The 22,699-nt window shown below is 35.3% G+C and overlaps 2 pseudogenes; both read left to right on the forward strand.

Annotated features, from left to right (window-relative positions):
• LOC111400036 lies at positions 1 to 4,288 on the forward strand (annotated as a pseudogene).
• Positions 4,289 to 10,330: 6,042 nt separating this feature from the next.
• Positions 10,331 to 14,618, forward strand: LOC111400037 (annotated as a pseudogene).
• Positions 14,619 to 22,699: the final 8,081 nt, after the last annotated feature.

Below are 22,699 nucleotides of genomic sequence, written 5' to 3' on the forward strand. Positions count from 1 at the left end.
ATGGAAGACAAGTTACAGTAATTGCAAACAAAGGCTGTCTAAGCCTCACAATTTGTGGCCAAGCATGGAACTTCTTACTACAAGTAGTTATCGGAGTAGAGCAAACAATACATTCAGGAGCCATCTACTGTGGAAAAATGCAATGAATTGGCCAAGCAGCCGTTCTATACTCATCTTTCAAGGTTAATTTGTATGTATTCTTAATGGTTTTGATGCTCTTTCCTGTGTACATTACATGCTTGGATTCTGAATTTAATTTATTGTCTCTTATTTTATACAGTCCTTCTGATAGCCTACCTGGTTCACTGAATACCTGGAGCTGATTTCCCATCCTGTAGTCCAAGTTAGTACTATTTGTAACATTCGAATGGATTATAATGAATGAGATTAACGACATAATATGCAGTAATGAAGATCACAACAAATAAACAAGATTAAAAGTAAATAAATAGAAGCTGATTAATCGTAGAGGAACGATGTATATTAACTGACAATATGAAGAAAAATTACAAACAGAACAATCAAGGCTTCAACTAAATTGATAGAGAAGCCTTATATTTATAGGCCACGACTAAAATCCTAAAAGAGTCCTAGAATGTAAGAAAATCTATTACAATTAGGTTAAAACGCGTAAAACGAGAAAAATCTGTACGGTAATCGAAATAAACCATGCGACCAGAAACATTGGCTGGTTGTGCACTCCCGACAATGGTGTATGCGATCGCATAGAAGTCGACCGCAGCTTATTTTTCTCCTTCCCGTTTCCTTGAAGCCTTAAGTCAATTCTTTCTTAGTCTAAGTCGAATACGGAACGTCAAGTCCCCAAGCCGTATTTCGAGGAACCAAACCTAACAATCTCCAACTTGACTCAAAATTCTATGCAACGAGTGGAGTCCACAAAATTTCTCCACTTGAGAAATAAACCCGTCTGCATCGAAATAAACTGGCCAATTTCTTCAACCCAATAACCAAAAACTCTTCATATAAACCATCGTCCTCTGCATGGCGTCCATAGGCAACACGTGCCTATTTCGGGGTTTTCAAAATTTTACCAAGGTATTAATGTTTATCAAATAGTGTTGAAGCACACCCTACAGCAGAAACCACATAAGATGTCTGATGAGAAGGTCCCTTGCTAGAACTGTCACCTTCAACGATCCCGAAAAGCATCACAGACACTGTTGACAACATTGTACCTACGCTCTATGAGTCCTACCCTAGCATTTGAACACAGTACAACTGTTGAAATTGGTGGCAAAGCGAAATCACCAACGCTCCCCTAAGTAATGTTCTAAATCGACCCAGAGTCCATCTCAAGAGGTACTGTGCCTAACTGAATATCCACCACAGTATTAAATTTGTCTAAATGTCTCTTAACTGGTTCCGCGCTTCCCTGCAAAATGTACAATTGAGAACTTCTTTGTTCCTCAAGTACAATCTTGACACCCGTTTGGACCTTTTGGACTCCACCTTTACCAGAGAATTTATACCCTTTTGCATCCAGGGTGCTCATGAACATGTCGAACCAATTGTTCTGAACGTTCCATCCTGTAGTCTCAATCTAACTTGATCGATCTCAGCAATGTGGCAAGACTGGTTGTTTTCAATCATAACTCCACCTTGCTAAAAAGCCTCACATGTCTAAAAAAAATTCTGATTGGAACACATATGATGCGAACATGCCGAATCAAGAATCTACTCATTGTCAGGCCTACATTCCACTTCAGATACCACAGTCAACATCACATCTCCATCATCTAGAAAATCCTTAACGACATTTGTTTCGTCTAAAGTCAAAGGTTACGCTCCATGATTTTTGCAACTAAACTACCTTTAGCTTGCAACTTATTGGAATTCTTCTAAATACGTCCCTTCCATCTGCAATAGAAGTAAAACAAATTGATGTTAACCTTCGAACTATCCCTCCATCGACCACCATGAGATACAAAAGCCCCCTCATCCCTTGATGTACCTCAAACCAAATGCTTCAACTTCTCATTCGAATGCAAAGCATCATAGACAGTGTCTATATTCAAAATATCCCGACTGTACAAGATGGTATCTCAAAACGATACATAAGAGTCAGGCAGCGAACACAACATGATCAAGACCAGATCCTCTTCATCGTACTTAACCTCCAACATCTCCAAATCTGTGATAATTTTCCTAAACACGACAATATAATCTTCCAACGACCCTCCTTCCACCATGCGATGTGAATACAATATCTCCTTTAAGCCAGTTTACTAGTAAGACTTTTAGTCATACATAACTGCTCTAATTTCAACCATAAAGTAAACACTGTCTTCTCCTTCAAGACATCCTACAGAATATTGTTAGATAAATAAAGGTAGATCTGCAATAGAGCCTTCCTATCCCTTCGTTGTTTCTTCTCTATTGTTCAATTATCTGGCATCCTCTCAAAACCCAATAAAGCATCATCCCAATCCAACTGCGCCAAAATAGCCCTCATCTTTACTTGTCATAGAGAAAACCTTATATTGCGATCCAATAGTGAAATGTTATACTTCATGTTAGCCACCTCTGAAAAATCTTAACCAATCTACAAAAGAATCAAGCTCTGATACCACTTGTTGGACCCGAACAGATTGTAATGAATGAGATTAATGACATAATATGAAGTAATGAAAATAATAAAAAATAAAAAAGATTAAAAGTAAAGAAATATAAGAGGATTGATCGTAGAGGAACGATGTATGTTAACTGACTGTATGGAGAGAAATTACAGACATGAAAATCATGGCTTTAACTAAACTAAAAGAGGAGCCTTATATTTATAGGCCACCACCAAAACCGTAAAAGAGCTCTAAAAGGTAAGAAAATCTATTACAATTAGGTTAAAATGCGTAAAATGAGAAAAATCCACGCGGCGCACAAAATGAACCATGCTACCGCATGGAAGAAACCCATGCGGCAACATGGAAGAAACATTGGCTGGCCGTGAACTCCCTACAATGGTGTATGAGATTACTTGGTGTGATCGCATAGTAGTTGGCGGCAGCTTCCTTGAAGCCCTAGGTCAATTCTCTCCTAGTCCAAGTCGAATACACAACTTCATGCCTCCAATCCGTATTTTGAGGCACCAAATCTAACATCATTATTTTTCGACTTTTGATAAGGCTATTCTAATGCAAAAGAAGTTACAAGAATTGCTTTCCTTAGGATGGTGATGTCTCTTATCACCAATTAGAGAAATTCGAATCCTCTATCATTTAATTCAAAAGTGGAACATGATAAGGTCCTGATGCATAACATTTAGGGTGGCCTGTTTTAGACATGCAAAATTATTTTATCGAAAAAATGTGTGGTTGAAAATGAATTTGACAAAAAATTAGTATCAAACAGGGGTTTAATCTGTTGTGCATGTGTTGACCACAAAATATTGAAGTGTGTTGTATGTTATAATATTAGAGCATGCAAATAGATGCATTCTTACATGTTACTGAAATTTAATGTATTGAAAATTTATACAAATTTATTTAAAGTAATTATAAGGTTTTCTTTTGCCTTATTTTAATTCCAAATTTATTTAAATTATCAATAGTACAAATATATGACATTAGTCTATTTATAATTCATTCATGGGTTAGGGGCGAAATGGCTTGATGTCCTAAAGGTTTATGCTATTTTATTGGGTTGAACAACTTTCTTGGTTTAACCTCTTTATGCTTGGCACCATTGATATGGTTGTCATTTGACATGATATGTGCAAAATGTTCTTTTTCTCTTACACCCCCATCTCTGAACATATATTCGCAGTGAGGGAAGAATGGCTGGGTGAAGTTATCCACATTACATGGAAGTGAAACTCACAGTATGGTATAGCGTAAAACGTGTTTCAAAGTATAATATGAAATTCGTCATGATTATATAATTTAGTTTAGACTTCAGACTGTGGTCCATTGTTACCTTGAGTTGCTGAACGTGATTAGTCATTGTCATAATGGCTCCAATAATATCGTCAAATCTATGTTAGTACATGAGTTGCATGTCCATATTTTGCTAGTTTCTCCATCAGCAATTTCCCAAAATGGAAAAATGAACGTGTTTTTGTAAGTTTTCTTCACTCATCAATTCCAGCATTCGTGGTCGTACGGAGTCACTCTGAAAGGAGCTCAACTACGTCAAGAACACCTAAAAACACAGGCAGGAAATGAAGGTCAAGGATGCTGGCATTGCTGCATTGTATGGCCTTGAGCGCTTTGCATGGTTTTGTGCTGGCGAGATTGTGGGAAGAGGATTTACATTCACAGGTTATTATCCCTGAAAACAACCATTTTGGTAAAAATGATGTTTGGCTAATTGGTCATTGATTGTCATTTCGAGAAATTGAGTCATAAGTACAAGATTTTGTCTTCTGACATTTTATGTAGCTGAAAAAAATAATGACTAATACTCGATTGCCTCAATAATTTGCATATCTATTACATTTCTCTTTCGTAGAGTGGCCCAAAGCTGAACTTTGTAATAGAATTGTGATTTCTGTTTCAAGATTTTGCTACTTGTGATGAATGCAAGTTTTTACCTGTAGGATCACTCTTCCAACTATGGTATCTACTACAGTGACGATGACTACCAATCCGTATTGTTTTTTCAAATTGCATTGGCTCGACTCCCCCAACATTTTTGACGTTGTGGGTCCTGAACCCTTGTACATCCTTAAATTATCCTAAGAAAAAAATAATTTAGGACTTTGCCATTCGTACACATTTGTTAATACATGCATTGGATGAAAAAAATTGTTTTATTTATCTATTTTTTAAACTATCCATTGGGTAATGTCATGTGACGAAGTGTAAGTATGATTGTATACCAAGATGTACATTAAGTATGATTCAATAATTTATGTCGATGTTAATCCATGCTTTGATTTGAAGTTGGAGGGCAAAATTATTGAAATGCTAACATTGTCTTATATATTTACATTTTTTTAATCAATTTTGACTCCCAAGTTTGGCCCCTATTAATTTAAAATTTATTATTTTTTCTTTTTTCTTATCAACCACTCATTTTCTAATAAAATAACATTGCACGAAAATTTTAAAACTTTTCATTTATTTTAAATCACACATTCTTCAAAAAATTACTATTCCTTTCATTATAATTCAAAATAATTAAACCAAAATGGGACAAAAATGCACGACTTTTAATTTTTAACTTTTGGTTAGGGTCTGTTTGGCATTTTTTTAAAACTAAATTTAAAAAAATGTTACCATTTTGGAAATACTTTTAGAGAAAGTCACGTTAGATCAACTTCCTCTGAAAATTCTTCTAATCAAAAGTAACACTTTCAAAAAAAGATTTATTTTGGTGGAAGTAAATACTTCTTATCACTTGTAGATGACTATTCTAGGAAGGTTTGGATTTATCCCTTAAAGGCTAAATCTGAAACATTCCAGAAGTTCAGAACATGGTTGAACATTGTTGAAAATCAATTAGAGAAGAAATTGAAAACCCTAAGAGCTGATAATGGGCTGGAGTTCTGTAATATAGAATTTGATAATTTATGTAAATAGAAAGGAATATTAAGGTATAGGACTGTGAAATACACACCCCAGTAAAATGGGGTAGCTGAGAGAATGAACAGGACTATAATGAATAAAGTAAGATGCATGCTTATTAGTTCTGGTTTGGCCAAAGGGTTTGGGTTGAAGCTGCTTGTACAGCAGCTTACTTGATTAATAGGTCCCCTTGTAGTAGTATAGGGTTTAAGACCCCACAAGAATTGTGGACAGGAAAAACCCCAAACTTAACTCATATAAGGGTTTTTTGGATGTGCAGCATATGCACATCAATCTGAAGGAAAGTTGGAACCTAGAGCCATCAAATGTGTGATGCTAGGATATCTAGAAGGTGTTAAAGGCTACAGGTTGTGGGTTTTGGGTGTTCCAGGCATTAAGATTATTAATTGTAGAGATGTAATCTTTAATGAATCTGAAATACCATGCCTAAAATAAGGTTCTAAAGGAACAAATGAATCTTTAAACAATTAGACTGTTTAGAGTGAGGCGAAGTTAACTAAATTTAACCCATCTCAACCAGGAGATGATGAAAATAAAGTTGTACATCACCAGGTTGAACAAGTTACTGAACCTATAGAGCCTAATAAACCCCTGAATGGGACTGAATCTGAAGAACTTGATCATATTGCTGAACAAACTGAGGTTCAAGACTATCAATTAGTTGGGCATAGGGTAAGAAAACAACCTAGACCCAATCCTAGATATGAACTATTAAATATGACAGACTTTGCCTTAGTCTCTAGAGAAGAAATAGAACAAGCTGAACCTACCTCTTATGAAGAAGCTATGCATGGGAAAAATTCTAAAAATTGGTTACATGCCATGAAAGAAGAAATGCAATCCCTGAATGAAAATAAAACTTGGAAGCTTGTTAAAAAAACCTAAGGATCATAGGGTAGTGCAGTGTAAATGGGTTTACAAGCTTAAAGAGGGTAATGGACCATCTAATCCTATTAGGTTTAAGGCTAGACTTGTGGCAAAGGGGTATACTTAGATAGAAGGAGTTGATTACAATGAGATATTCTCATCTGTAATCAAATATAAAACCATAAGGTTGATATTGGCTATGGTTGCTCAATATAATTGGGAACTTGAGCAACTTGACGTGAAAACTGCATTCTTACATGGGAAATTGGAAGAGGATATCTTCATGAGTCAACCTCAAGGTTTTGAAGTTAAAAACAAATCTGAATATGTTTGTAAACTGGAAAAATCATTATATAAGCTGAAATAGAGCCCTAGACAATGGTATAAAAGGTTTGATGCATATGTGTTAAAGATTGGGTTCAAAATAAGTGAATTTGATGCTTGCTTATATTATAACAATATGAAAAGTGGTGGGGGTGAGGGGGAATTTCCTTACTACTTTACGTAGATGATATGCTTCTAGCCAGTCCTGACAAGTTTCAAATTTCTAGATTAAAGAATCTTTTGAAATCTGAATTTGATATGAAGGACCTAGGATATTCTAGAACAATTCTAGGGATGGTTATAAAAATAATCAGATCTGAAAACAAGTTAACCATCACACAAGAAGCATACTTAAATAAAGTTGTGGCAAGATTTGGTATGAAAGATAGTAAAATAGTTAATGTACCCCTTGCTGCCCACATGAACCTATCTAAGACTCACTCTCCTAAATCTGAAGAAGAGATGAAGGAAATGGAAAATATACCCTATGCAAATGCCATAGGTTCTGTAATGTTTTCCATGATAACAACCAGACCTGACCTTGCTTATGTAATCAGTTTCCTAAGCAGATTTATTTCCAATCCTGGCAAGCCTCATTGGGCTGGGATGAAATGGTTACTTAGGTATATTGTTGGTACATTAAATCTGGGATTAGTGTATGAGAAAAGATCTAAAAATTTAACTTTAAAAGGGTATGTTCAGCATTTATATTTTGTTCAAGGGCAATATGTCCATGCAATGGCAACCAAATGATTCATCTTTGACTATATTTGCTCAAACACCAGCAATATGAATTTTTATAATAGGGAGTTCATGCATTGGTCTGTTCGGTACTGCAATGGAGCAGCAGCAATGTAAGCATAATTTTGGAATATGGATTCCTTATGACACTTGTAGTCTTTGGAAACCAATTTTATTCCTAAGAATCTATTTATATTCAGAACTGTTGATTCTAATTTTTTAGGATACACATATTAAAATTACTCCTAGGATGCAATAAGGTTTTTCCAAAATATGCAAACTTGTTCATAATATGCCAAACAAAAATTTTCATGGCACGAAACTGTATTGAAAAACGAAGCATGTGCATAGAATTTGAAAGGACATGGTGATGAATCTTAATTATATTTGTTGAAATGAGTTGTTATCTATTATTGTCCATGTTATATTGTAAATGAATAGTGGCATGCACCAAGTACTTGGCAAATGCCCAGCTCAAATTTCACTCATTGAGAGCCTTTTTATCATCTTCTCCATTATCTGAGGCAAGTTCTAAAACCTAGCATGTTCGAGGCTCCCTTGTAGGACCTCGCATTATTGAAGACAAGCTGAGCTCGTGGTATTCTTTATTTATTGAAGGCAAGACCTAGCCTGTGAATTTTTTATTATTAGAAATAGCATTTTAGAATACCTCACTCCTTGAAGAAAGGAAGAGGCGGTACCTTGAAGTTTTCATTCCTTGAATGAAGGAAGAGGTAGTATTTTATAATTACTCGTTCCTTGAAAAAAGGACGAGGCAAATCACCAGTGTGTTTACCCTTGCAAAAGGAACCTTTTCTAGCCATGCGAGATGTTTATTCTAGGCCACGTGAGATGTTTATTCCTTGTGCTCACGGGATGTTTATTCCTCGCCACACTAGATGCTTATTCCTTACCTCATGAGATGTTTAATCCTCGCTTCTTTCAATCGTCAAGCCTAGCTGTAAGACCTCGTCTACCCAAGGCCGCTTATAAGACTTCGATAGCTTGAGATTAACAGAATGTTTATTCCTCACTTTGCTAGATATTTATCCCTGGCCACGCGAGATGTTTATTCCCGACCTCACTAGATGCTTATTCCTCGCCTCTTATTGTCGTTGAGCTTAGCTCTAAGTCATCATCCATATGAGGCCAGCTTATGAAGCTCCAATAGTTCGACAGTTATTCGTGGGATGCCTATCCCCCACCTAGCCAGATGCTTATCCCTAGCTCAGCGAGATTATTCCTCACCTCACTATCGTCGAGCTTAGCTCTAAGTCCTCATCTATTCAAGGCCAACTGATAAGACTCTGATAGTTCGATAGTACACCAGATGTCTTTTTCTAGCTATGCAAGATGTTTATTTCTCACCTCTCGTCGAGCTTGGTGTAAGGCCTCTTCATTCTGAGGCCACTTATAAGACTCCGATAATTTGAGAGTTGATTTGCCTATAACGAGCCCATAGCTGCTCTAGGTTATGTTTTATATGACAAGTTCATATACTGCAAATTGGTTAAGTAATTTGTCTATTGCGAGCCTATAGTCTCTCTAAGTTATTATTTATATGATAAGTTTGTATACTGCAAATTACTTAGGTCAATTTGTCTATGGTGAGCCCATAGTTCTCCTCGAATTATTATTTCTATCTTTAAGGTAGGGTATGTACCTATAAATATTGGCCTTTTCTTTAAGTTTAGTTTAAGCTATTATTGCTCTGTTGTAATTCTCTCTCCATATTGTCGATTAATAAAACATCATTTCTTTTGCTTAATTCTCTTTAATTTCTTTACTTTTAATCTTGTTTCATCTTTTTGATCTTGTTACATATTTCATAAAACGTCATTAATCTCAATCCTTGTGTCGCCTTCAGGATCAGTAAGTGATATCAGAGCAATTATGGTAACTTGCTAGTTCTCAACAATCTCATCACCATATTAGTTTTCAATCTTCGCTACAACTTGCAGTCGCTTCTCAACAGCATCGGTACATGAGGAAATTGATTTGTGAAAATAATTTAACTCATTTTTTTTACTTTTAATTGTATCTAATTAACTCTTAGCAATCTTCAATTATTGTTTTGTGGTCTGAATTAACTATTGAAAAGTTACAATTGAGACCTCAAGCTTTGAATTTCACCTTTTCTCACTATTTTTCGCTTCTCTATTTCAATTCCCCTTTCAATCATCGAATTTCATCTAACAAGCAAAATATACAATAAATAGAGCTATAATTGATCAAAAGAACTATGAAATGTTTACTTTAAGGCCCATAAAAGTATATAACGTACACTTATCAACGACTAACAATAATCTACTAATTAGATAACATAGTTTTGTAATTTTGGATATCTTTAGTCTTTCAAGGTCAAATTGGGTGCAAAAGAATGCTGCATGTGGGTGACTGTATTCATAAAGATCGTCAAATTTTCATAATGTAGCTGTACGACTTAACTGATGTACTCCACAGATATTTAACAATTGATAAATTGTAATAATTAGTGAACACATTCTTGATAGCTGTAGAGTGAATGCAGCCAACAAAGCTCAACTATATTTCGCAAAAAAAATTTAAATGCCACAGGCTATGTGTTCCAACTTACACAATCTCAAAACATGTATAAAATAATAACACACTAGAATCTCATACATATTTATTGAAATTAGCTACAAATCTTACTACACATAAAAATCCAGAATTGTCTAATTGTTGCTATTGTTTCTCTCTCTAATTTGGCATGACTTTTACATAAGACTTGTTAAAAATGAACATCTTTTCCACCAGGATAAAAATTCCATTTTGAATAACCATTCTGGTTTAGTCCCTTTTTGTTTGATAGGTAGAAATTCCTTCGAGATATGATGGAAGACAAGTTACAGTAATTGCAAACAAAGGCTGTCTAAGCCTCACAATTTGTGGCCAAGCATGGAACTTCTTACTACAAGTAGTTATCGGAGTAGAGCAAACAATACATTCAGGAGCCATCTACTGTGGAAAAATGCAATGAATTGGCCAAGCAGCCGTTCTATACTCATCTTTCAAGGTTAATTTGTATGTATTCTTAATGGTTTTGATGCTCTTTCCTGTGTACATTACATGCTTGGATTCTGAATTTAATTTATTGTCTCTTATTTTATACAGTCCTTCTGATAGCCTACCTGGTTCACTGAATACCTGGAGCTGATTTCCCATCCTGTAGTCCAAGTTAGTACTATTTGTAACATTCGAATGGATTATAATGAATGAGATTAACGACATAATATGCAGTAATGAAGATCACAACAAATAAACAAGATTAAAAGTAAATAAATAGAAGCTGATTAATCGTAGAGGAACGATGTATATTAACTGACAATATGAAGAAAAATTACAAACAGAACAATCAAGGCTTCAACTAAATTGATAGAGAAGCCTTATATTTATAGGCCACGACTAAAATCCTAAAAGAGTCCTAGAATGTAAGAAAATCTATTACAATTAGGTTAAAACGCGTAAAACGAGAAAAATCTGTACGGTAATCGAAATAAACCATGCGACCAGAAACATTGGCTGGTTGTGCACTCCCGACAATGGTGTATGCGATCGCATAGAAGTCGACCGCAGCTTATTTTTCTCCTTCCCGTTTCCTTGAAGCCTTAAGTCAATTCTTTCTTAGTCTAAGTCGAATACGGAACGTCAAGTCCCCAAGCCGTATTTCGAGGAACCAAACCTAACAATCTCCAACTTGACTCAAAATTCTATGCAACGAGTGGAGTCCACAAAATTTCTCCACTTGAGAAATAAACCCGTCTGCATCGAAATAAACTGGCCAATTTCTTCAACCCAATAACCAAAAACTCTTCATATAAACCATCGTCCTCTGCATGGCGTCCATAGGCAACACGTGCCTATTTCGGGGTTTTCAAAATTTTACCAAGGTATTAATGTTTATCAAATAGTGTTGAAGCACACCCTACAGCAGAAACCACATAAGATGTCTGATGAGAAGGTCCCTTGCTAGAACTGTCACCTTCAACGATCCCGAAAAGCATCACAGACACTGTTGACAACATTGTACCTACGCTCTATGAGTCCTACCCTAGCATTTGAACACAGTACAACTGTTGAAATTGGTGGCAAAGCGAAATCACCAACGCTCCCCTAAGTAATGTTCTAAATCGACCCAGAGTCCATCTCAAGAGGTACTGTGCCTAACTGAATATCCACCACAGTATTAAATTTGTCTAAATGTCTCTTAACTGGTTCCGCGCTTCCCTGCAAAATGTACAATTGAGAACTTCTTTGTTCCTCAAGTACAATCTTGACACCCGTTTGGACCTTTTGGACTCCACCTTCACCAGAGAATTTATACCCTTTTGCATCCAGGGTGCTCATGAACATGTCGAACCAATTGTTCTGAACGTTCCATCCTGTAGTCTCAATCTAACTTGATCGATCTCAGCAATGTGGCAAGACTGGTTGTTTTCAATCATAACTCCACCTTGCTAAAAAGCCTCACATGTCTAAAAAAAATTCTGATTGGAACACATATGATGCGAACATGCCGAATCAAGAATCTACTCATTGTCAGGCCTACATTCCACTTCAGATACCACAGTCAACATCACATCTCCATCATCTAGAAAATCCTTAACGACATTTGTTTCGTCTAAAGTCAAAGGTTACGCTCCATGATTTTTGCAACTAAACTACCTTTAGCTTGCAACTTATTGGAATTCTTCTAAATACGTCCCTTCCATCTGCAATAGAAGTAAAACAAATTGATGTTAACCTTCGAACTATCCCTCCATCGACCACCATGAGATACAAAAGCCCCCTCATCCCTTGATGTACCTCAAACCAAATGCTTCAACTTCTCATTCGAATGCAAAGCATCATAGACAGTGTCTATATTCAAAATATCCCGACTGTACAAGATGGTATCTCAAAACGATACATAAGAGTCAGGCAGCGAACACAACATGATCAAGACCAGATCCTCTTCATCGTACTTAACCTCCAACATCTCCAAATCTGTGATAATTTTCCTAAACACGACAATATAATCTTCCAACGACCCTCCTTCCACCATGCGATGTGAATACAATATCTCCTTTAAGCCAGTTTACTAGTAAGACTTTTAGTCATACATAACTGCTCTAATTTCAACCATAAAGTAAACACTGTCTTCTCCTTCAAGACATCCTACAGAATATTGTTAGATAAATAAAGGTAGATCTGCAATAGAGCCTTCCTATCCCTTCGTTGTTTCTTCTCTATTGTTCAATTATCTGGCATCCTCTCAAAACCCAATAAAGCATCATCCCAATCCAACTGCGCCAAAATAGCCCTCATCTTTACTTGTCATAGAGAAAACCTTATATTGCGATCCAATAGTGAAATGTTATACTTCATGTTAGCCACCTCTAAAAAATCTTAACCAATCTACAAAAGAATCAAGCTCTGATACCACTTGTTGGACCCGAACAGATTGTAATGAATGAGATTAATGACATAATATGAAGTAATGAAAATAATAAAAAATAAAAAAGATTAAAAGTAAAGAAATATAAGAGGATTGATCGTAGAGGAACGATGTATGTTAACTGACTGTATGGAGAGAAATTACAGACATGAAAATCATGGCTTTAACTAAACTAAAAGAGGAGCCTTATATTTATAGGCCACCACCAAAACCGTAAAAGAGCTCTAAAAGGTAAGAAAATCTATTACAATTAGGTTAAAATGCGTAAAATGAGAAAAATCCACGCGGCGCACAAAATGAACCATGCTACCGCATGGAAGAAACCCATGCGGCAACATGGAAGAAACATTGGCTGGCCGTGAACTCCCTACAATGGTGTATGAGATTACTTGGTGTGATCGCATAGTAGTTGGCGGCAGCTTCCTTGAAGCCCTAGGTCAATTCTCTCCTAGTCCAAGTCGAATACACAACTTCATGCCTCCAATCCGTATTTTGAGGCACCAAATCTAACATCATTATTTTTCGACTTTTGATAAGGCTATTCTAATGCAAAAGAAGTTACAAGAATTGCTTTCCTTAGGATGGTGATGTCTCTTATCACCAATTAGAGAAATTCGAATCCTCTATCATTTAATTCAAAAGTGGAACATGATAAGGTCCTGATGCATAACATTTAGGGTGGCCTGTTTTAGACATGCAAAATTATTTTATCGAAAAAATGTGTGGTTGAAAATGAATTTGACAAAAAATTAGTATCAAACAGGGGTTTAATCTGTTGTGCATGTGTTGACCACAAAATATTGAAGTGTGTTGTATGTTATAATATTAGAGCATGCAAATAGATGCATTCTTACATGTTACTGAAATTTAATGTATTGAAAATTTATACAAATTTATTTAAAGTAATTATAAGGTTTTCTTTTGCCTTATTTTAATTCCAAATTTATTTAAATTATCAATAGTACAAATATATGACATTAGTCTATTTATAATTCATTCATGGGTTAGGGGCGAAATGGCTTGATGTCCTAAAGGTTTATGCTATTTTATTGGGTTGAACAACTTTCTTGGTTTAACCTCTTTATGCTTGGCACCATTGATATGGTTGTCATTTGACATGATATGTGCAAAATGTTCTTTTTCTCTTACACCCCCATCTCTGAACATATATTCGCAGTGAGGGAAGAATGGCTGGGTGAAGTTATCCACATTACATGGAAGTGAAACTCACAGTATGGTATAGCGTAAAACGTGTTTCAAAGTATAATATGAAATTCGTCATGATTATATAATTTAGTTTAGACTTCAGACTGTGGTCCATTGTTACCTTGAGTTGCTGAACGTGATTAGTCATTGTCATAATGGCTCCAATAATATCGTCAAATCTATGTTAGTACATGAGTTGCATGTCCATATTTTGCTAGTTTCTCCATCAGCAATTTCCCAAAATGGAAAAATGAACGTGTTTTTGTAAGTTTTCTTCACTCATCAATTCCAGCATTCGTGGTCGTACGGAGTCACTCTGAAAGGAGCTCAACTACGTCAAGAACACCTAAAAACACAGGCAGGAAATGAAGGTCAAGGATGCTGGCATTGCTGCATTGTATGGCCTTGAGCGCTTTGCATGGTTTTGTGCTGGCGAGATTGTGGGAAGAGGATTTACATTCACAGGTTATTATCCCTGAAAACAACCATTTTGGTAAAAATGATGTTTGGCTAATTGGTCATTGATTGTCATTTCGAGAAATTGAGTCATAAGTACAAGATTTTGTCTTCTGACATTTTATGTAGCTGAAAAAAATAATGACTAATACTCGATTGCCTCAATAATTTGCATATCTATTACATTTCTCTTTCGTAGAGTGGCCCAAAGCTGAACTTTGTAATAGAATTGTGATTTCTGTTTCAAGATTTTGCTACTTGTGATGAATGCAAGTTTTTACCTGTAGGATCACTCTTCCAACTATGGTATCTACTACAGTGACGATGACTACCAATCCGTATTGTTTTTTCAAATTGCATTGGCTCGACTCCCCCAACATTTTTGACGTTGTGGGTCCTGAACCCTTGTACATCCTTAAATTATCCTAAGAAAAAAATAATTTAGGACTTTGCCATTCGTACACATTTGTTAATACATGCATTGGATGAAAAAAATTGTTTTATTTATCTATTTTTTAAACTATCCATTGGGTAATGTCATGTGACGAAGTGTAAGTATGATTGTATACCAAGATGTACATTAAGTATGATTCAATAATTTATGTCGATGTTAATCCATGCTTTGATTTGAAGTTGGAGGGCAAAATTATTGAAATGCTAACATTGTCTTATATATTTACATTTTTTTAATCAATTTTGACTCCCAAGTTTGGCCCCTATTAATTTAAAATTTATTATTTTTTCTTTTTTCTTATCAACCACTCATTTTCTAATAAAATAACATTGCACGAAAATTTTAAAACTTTTCATTTATTTTAAATCACACATTCTTCAAAAAATTACTATTCCTTTCATTATAATTCAAAATAATTAAACCAAAATGGGACAAAAATGCACGACTTTTAATTTTTAACTTTTGGTTAGGGTCTGTTTGGCATTTTTTTAAAACTAAATTTAAAAAAATGTTACCATTTTGGAAATACTTTTAGAGAAAGTCACGTTAGATCAACTTCCTCTGAAAATTCTTCTAATCAAAAGTAACACTTTCAAAAAAAGATTTATGCTTCTTGTACATTCTTTGTTGAATTTGGCCATGATTGAAAAAAGTATAGTTAAAATCTATATATAATATATCTATCAACTCACATGATATCAAACTTGATGTACATGTAGCATGATCATTCATAAAATTAGTCAAACAGTTTCAAAAGCAATTTTTGAGTTTCAAAAGTTCATTTCACTTCTCTAAAGTCATGCCAAACGAACCTTAATCAATATACGGATGCGATTTTGAAACATTAAGAATAACTTGTTGGTCTCTATGACATGTTTGATACTATTGATAATTTGATGACCACTTGATGCATGTTTGGTATAACATTAATTGAAGTTGATTCAATATTTCGACTTTCGCACGGACGGATTTGGGGGGGGGGGGCTGTAGTCCCCCCTCTCAGGCCCAACAAATTTTTCTAAAGGTATTTTTTATTTTTTTTTGGGTAAAAAAATCAGTTTTTTATGTGTAATTTTATTTTTTTCTACGTAGCAGCCCGATTTGAAATTTTATAGCTCGGTCTTGAATCCAATCCTAGATCCGTCCCTGGACTTTCGTGAAACTCATAACTTATAAACACTCAATCAAATGCATGCCAAATTAAATCCCAGGTAAATATATTCAGACGACAATGTTTATTTCTTGTACAACATTTTAATTATCCTCATGATTATTAATCTTTACTTATCATAAAATACACATGTCTTAACGATTTTTAACGACATTCTTATCATCAATCTTTTCATTAGTCATTAATGCATATTGTGTTTTTTAATATTTTATGTCCAAAAATTCATCGAAATAGCGTATAACAACTTAATTTTTCATCATATTGTTTTTTTTAAATAAAAATAAATGTACAAACAATAATTTTTGCTCATTTTAAAGCTTGGAAATGAAATATTTTGATGTAAATCATTATCAATGAGGAGATGTACTAATTAATGGAGGTTGAAGATATGAAAATTCGACGAAAAAAAAAATTTAGGAAATAATTGCAATAGTGAACAAAGAATGACAAGTTCAATTGCAATTAAAATGTGGTGACAATATAATCACCCTTAAATCCCTATGATAGTAACGATATGTTTGATCATCATTTGATAGAATTAAAGAAGTAAAATAAAAGAAATTTAATAATTATAAAACAAAATCGAATAATCTTTTTTTGAATAGCATTATTTAGAACCTGTTTAATATAGATTTTTTGAAAATATACTTTGTGAAAAAATAGGTCTTTTTCTTTCCTTTATTTATTTATTTATTTATTTTTATTTTTAAGATTGTGTCATTAAGAGTGAGAAAGAATTATGATTTTATGTATAAAATTATTTTATTAGAAGCATATATAACTAAAAATAAATTTTTAAAAAACAATTAATTATTATTATTATTGGTTTTTTTTTTTTTTACCCAAACAGGGACTTATTATTAGATGCTCTTAGGTTGCCAAACAATTCCATTCATTTTTCTGCTTAAGTTGAAGAGTTTTCAAAGTGCCTCCTCGACTGATCAGATGCATTAAAGCTTGTGTGAAGGGAAACTGTAACTGTGAGTCTGTAAATGAATAAGTGGAAAGTTAATCAATTAGTTCATTTCCTTTTTCGGTTTTTTATCGATTTTTTGTATTATTTTTTCAATGTGTTATAGTTTCTATATATTTATAATATATAGAAACCCACAAGTGCTACCCACTTATCCAATATTCATTTCTATATATTAATAATTTAAACTGTTTGAAAGCACTTTCCAAACATGCTTACGCATGGGTGTTTTCTGGTGCTCAATTTGAGTGATTCCAAATCGCTTTTGGTAATGCAATTGAGGCATTGCATGACCTGTTCTGCTTGTCAAATTGAGATTAAATTTTCCATTGTAAGAGCCTACATTGTATGAGAAGCATAATCATTTAGTTGTTATTGTTAGAGTTGGTGACTCAAATTGGAAAGGAAATCTTGAAGATGCGTGATGGATTTGGAGAATCAAATAGTATCCGGAAAATAAAGAAAAAAAGTTCTTGTCTCGTTTTTTTTTTTCCTTTTCACGTTTAACCTAGAATTCTTACTTTTTTAGGACTCTTTTAGCGCTACACTCTTGTGGTATAAATATGAGTCTCCTCTTTCATTATTGTTGAAGTCAATTATTGTAATTCTCTCCTTTCATTGATGGAATAAAATAACATCGTTCCTTATTGTTGAAGTCAATTATTGTAATTCTCTCCTTTCATTGATGGAATAAAATAACATCGTTCCTCTGCCAGTTTATTTCTTTACTTTAATCTCGTTCATGGTATTTTTGCGATCTTGTATTTATACTTCAAATTAGTGTCCATTAAATCTCAATTCTCGCATTTTGTTTCCACCGATCCCAACAAGTTGTATCAGAGCGGGTTTGTTGGTGGATTTCTGGCCTGAAACTGATTAGAAACTGGTCAAAAAATTACCAAAAAATCAGAAAACGAATCTGTCCAATTTTTCGATTTTCCGTCGGATCTGTTTTTGTTTTTCTGGTCAAACCAAAATGAGTTTGAAGAAACGAACACCACTAGTGGACTCAGGAGGCGGAGACAGTTCAGAAAGGATCACAGGTCGCCGACGCATTTTCGACCGGTCACCGGCGGTGGGAACTCCAGCGAGCGAGTGGCGGCGCGTGTGGTGGTTTTCGGTGACGATGTCTTCAAGTAGTTTTCTCCGGACGACGAGATAGACCTTGTGGTGGTGTCCAATTTTAGTTTTGGGTAAAATTGTGGTTCTGGACGATTTTGCCTCCTTGCACGTTTGGAAGTTTTTCAGGTTTGGGTGTTGCAGGTTGCAAGTTCTTCATGATTTGATTGAGATTTTTCAGAGATGGCTTCGGTGAAGTATGATATTCCACTACTAGATCGCAATACAAGATTTTCACTATGACAAGTAAAGATGAGGGCTATGTTGACGCAGATGGATCTTGATGATGCTTTGTTGGGTATTGAAAGGATGCTAGCAAATTTGTCTATGGAGGAGAGACAATGGAGGGATCGGAAGGCTATTTCATTAATTCATCTTCATTTATCCAACAATTTACTACAAGATGTTTTGAAGGAGAAGACGACGACTGCTTTGTGGCTTAAGCTGTAGCAGTTGTGCATGATGAAGAGTCTGACGAGCAAACTGACTTTAAAGCTGAAGCTGTATTCCCATCGCATGGCAAAAGGATGGTCACTACAGGACCATCTTGCTGTGTTCAAGGAAATCACTGCAGATTTGGAGATGTTGGAGGTAAAATATGATGAAGATGATCTGGCCTTGATCCTGTTGTGTTTGCTACCTAGTTCTTTTTCGTCGTTTCGTGATACTATTTTGTATAGTCGAGACACACTGACCATTAAGGAAGTATACGACGCTCTGTTTTCAAAGGAGAAGATGCAATTGTTGGTTGGAGATCCTATATCTAGAAGTGGGGATGCTCTAGTTATTCATGGTGAACGACGGAGGGGTTGGTCAAAGACGAGGTACAGCAATGTGTATTGCTTCTACTGCAGGCGAAAAGGACACTTGAAGAAAGATTGTGACAAGTTGCAGGGTAAAGGTAATTTACATGCAAATCATTCGGGGCAATCTTGTACTTCGAACGAGATTAATGTAATTGAGGATTTTTCGGATAGCCGAGAGGTCTTGTTTGCTATATCTGATGTGGAATCTAAACAGGATGAGTGGATTCTTGATTCAGCGTGTTCGCATCATATGTATTTCGACAGGAATTTATTTCAAACATATGAGGTTGTTTAGCAAGGTGGAGTTGTCATGGGAAACAACCAGTCTTGCCGTGTTGCTGGGATAGGTCAAGTCAGATTGAAGCTGCAGGATGGAACTGTTAGAACACTTGGCCAAGTTCAACATGTTCCAGACCTGAAAAGGAATCTTATTTCGCTAAGTGCCCTGGATGAAAAAGGGTATAAATTCTCTGGTACAGGTGGAGTCTTGAAGGTTCGAAGGGGTGTTCAGGTTGTACTAGAGGGACGGAGGAGATCCCAGTTGTACGTTTTACAAGAAAGCGCAAAACTAGTTAAGAAGCGACATTTGGACAAGTTCAATACCGTGGTGGACATTCAGCTTGGTACAGTACCCCTTGTGTTGGGCTCTGGATTAGTTCAGAACATTACTAAGGAAAGCGTTGGAGATTCTGCTTTGCCACCAAATTCAGCAGTTGCACTATGTTCAAATGCCAAGGGGAGATCCATGGAGCGTAGGTACAGTGTTATCAATAATGTCTGGGATGCTTTGGAGATCATTGAAGGTGATAGTTCTGGCAAGGGACCTTTTGATCAAGCACTGTGTTTGGTTTCTGCTACAGGGTGTACTTCGACCCTATTTGGTCAACAATAATTCTTTGGTGGAATTTTGGGAACCCGAATTTTGGGTTCGGGTGCCACTTGTGGACGCCGAGCAGGGAAACATGTTATCGTGGAGAGTTTTGGTTACTGTGTTGAGGAGATTGGTTATTCTGATGCAAACTGATTATTTCTCAAATTTTAGGGCTTCGTTCGTTGCACCGGAATTTGAGTCAAGGTGGAGATTGTTAGAGTTGGTGACTCAAATTGGAAAGGAAATCTTGAAGATGCATGATGGATTTAGAGAATCAAATAGTACCCAGAAAATAAGGAAACAAAGTCCTTGTCTTGTTTTTTTTACTTTTCACGTTTAACCTAGAATTCTTACCTTTTTAGGACTCTTTTAGCACTAGACTCTTGTGGTATAAATATGAGTCTCCTCTTTCAGTATTGTTGAAACCAATTGTTGTAATTCTCTCATTTCATTGATGGAATAAAATAACATCGTTTCTTTGTCAGTTTATTTCTTTACTTTAATCTTGTTCATGGTATTTTTGCGATCTTGTATTTATACTTCAAATTGGTGTCCATTAAATCTCAATTCTTGCTTTTCGTTTCCACCTGTCCCAACAGTTATTACCTAATAGTTTTGTGGTCATCTTTTTCAATTGTACTGTGAAGAAACGGTTTAAATGATCAACTTGTTTGAGATTAAAATTTATGATGGATTTTTAGTCAATTATGTATTCGACAGGTGGTTAAGCCTAAAAAAGAAAGTGTTGATTAAAATGTTAGAATACTCTGCTCGAAAAGTTGTAACCATCCTGACTCTATAAGGATCCTTTTCTCCTCTCATTTTTTATGTTAAACCATAAATGTTGAAACACTCTTTAGTTACCTTGTTCAATGTGATTGTAAGCTTTCACCTCGTTTTACTACTAATAATAAAGCCATCACATTTTCCCAAAGCTTCTTTGTGGTAAATCAAACAACTAGAGGGATATTGAAAATAAATAAAGTGCAATCTTTATAGTAGTTATCATTCTAAGAGCTTGAAAAAGTGACATCATAATGACTCCTGGTTAGAGATTCGGTACACAAATTTTTGGCTTTAACATAGAAAGGTAATTTGAGATATTAAAGTTATTGTAGTGTCCAATCCATTTCTGTGGGATGAAGCAAAAATGAGGTAATGTTATAGGCCTGTTGATTTTGGTCCCAATCAATGCTTCCTTCTGGGTCTATAGACAATTGTCGTGCGAGGGCTTTTCAATGTTGATAACTTGATGCCAAAGTGCCTTGCAAAAAAATTCAGTAATTATTACCTTAGGAGTAGAACGCTTGACAGCATTGAATGTTACGAGGAGGAAAATAAGGTAATGAGGTAGGTATGGACTGCTTCTTATACATAAGAAATTGGGCTAGTGTGTTGTCGCAACATCTGGAATTTAAAGGAGCACCATTATTTTACCTCAATCCCATGCCTACGATGAAGGAAAAAGGATCAATTAATTATTAAAAGCCCACACACATCATGACAGTGCCTTACAATTTCAATTTTGCCCAAGTTAACAACATAATGTGGGTGTGGAGGAAATTCTTGTGGATTCAGGTTTGCAGTTTGAATCATATGGCTGGCTTCCGTAAGCTCTTCAGTGAAATAAACACACAAGTATATATTGTGAAATGTTGAATATCTACTTTGTATAAACTTGTACAGGATGCCATCAATTACTTGGAAGAAAACCGGTGCACTAATGCTAAATCACTATAATTGTATAAAACAAGCAGGAGTGAGTCATCAGTAAAATTTTACATGAACAGATGGTTGATACTGCAGATCCTAGTCCATCCAAGTTTTTGTGTCCTGATAGTCAGAAGTAAATATTTCATAAATCAGAATTAACCACAGTTATCAACACAATTGAGATAGATCATCTCATATCTTCCATCTCTGGGTGATATATCAGGCTCAGCCATTGTTTCGTAAGGTGCAAAAACATGATAATGTAAATGTATCGAGTTATATCATGGTGCACAGTTATCTTAATTTCTGGCCCCTAAAACTTCTCTACTGTGTACAAAAGCTCAATATTTAACATTAGCAACAATGCAATATGTTAACATCATCCCGATATATAGTCAGGCACCTTCGTGATCGTCATAAGTCCCCCAATACTCAAATTTTTTGACAAATGACCCAGCCATAAGTATGCATCGTCAGCCATCTCATTCTTAGTCACTAACAAGTTAGCAGGACTTTCTGACTTGTGCATACAAGAGCAGGATACCAATCGCTTTTTATCCTTAGTGATCATGAAGGTTTTACCTTGAAATGTGTCTATGCTGACCCCTTTTCAATCACCCTAGTAGAGGTAGAGTGTTACACCAATACTCCAATTTTGACATCAAATGCAAAGTTATATAATACCAGATGTTTGTATTCCAAATGTGTATGTACTCATACTGTCGTGTAAGCACTTAATTTCTTGTTTTTGCATTATAGTTAGTACAAAACACCAGTATATACCATGAACTTTCATTCCTTCTTAGCTTCTAAGTTGGTTTCCTGTTCATCACATATTAACAATAGACTCTTGTTTGTTTATAATAAAAATCTCTTTTTAAGCTATATGTATCATGGGTAGCAATACGTACCGGTATGTAACAATAGGGTAATTGGCACAAAACGTCCCTATTATTCAAATTTATTGTGGAAAACATTCTCAACTTTCATTTTTTGG

This window comes from Olea europaea, chromosome 9 (assembly GCF_002742605.1).
Source record: "Olea europaea var. sylvestris chromosome 9, O_europaea_v1, whole genome shotgun sequence".
In the NCBI taxonomy this organism is placed as follows: Eukaryota; Viridiplantae; Streptophyta; class Magnoliopsida; order Lamiales; family Oleaceae; genus Olea; species Olea europaea.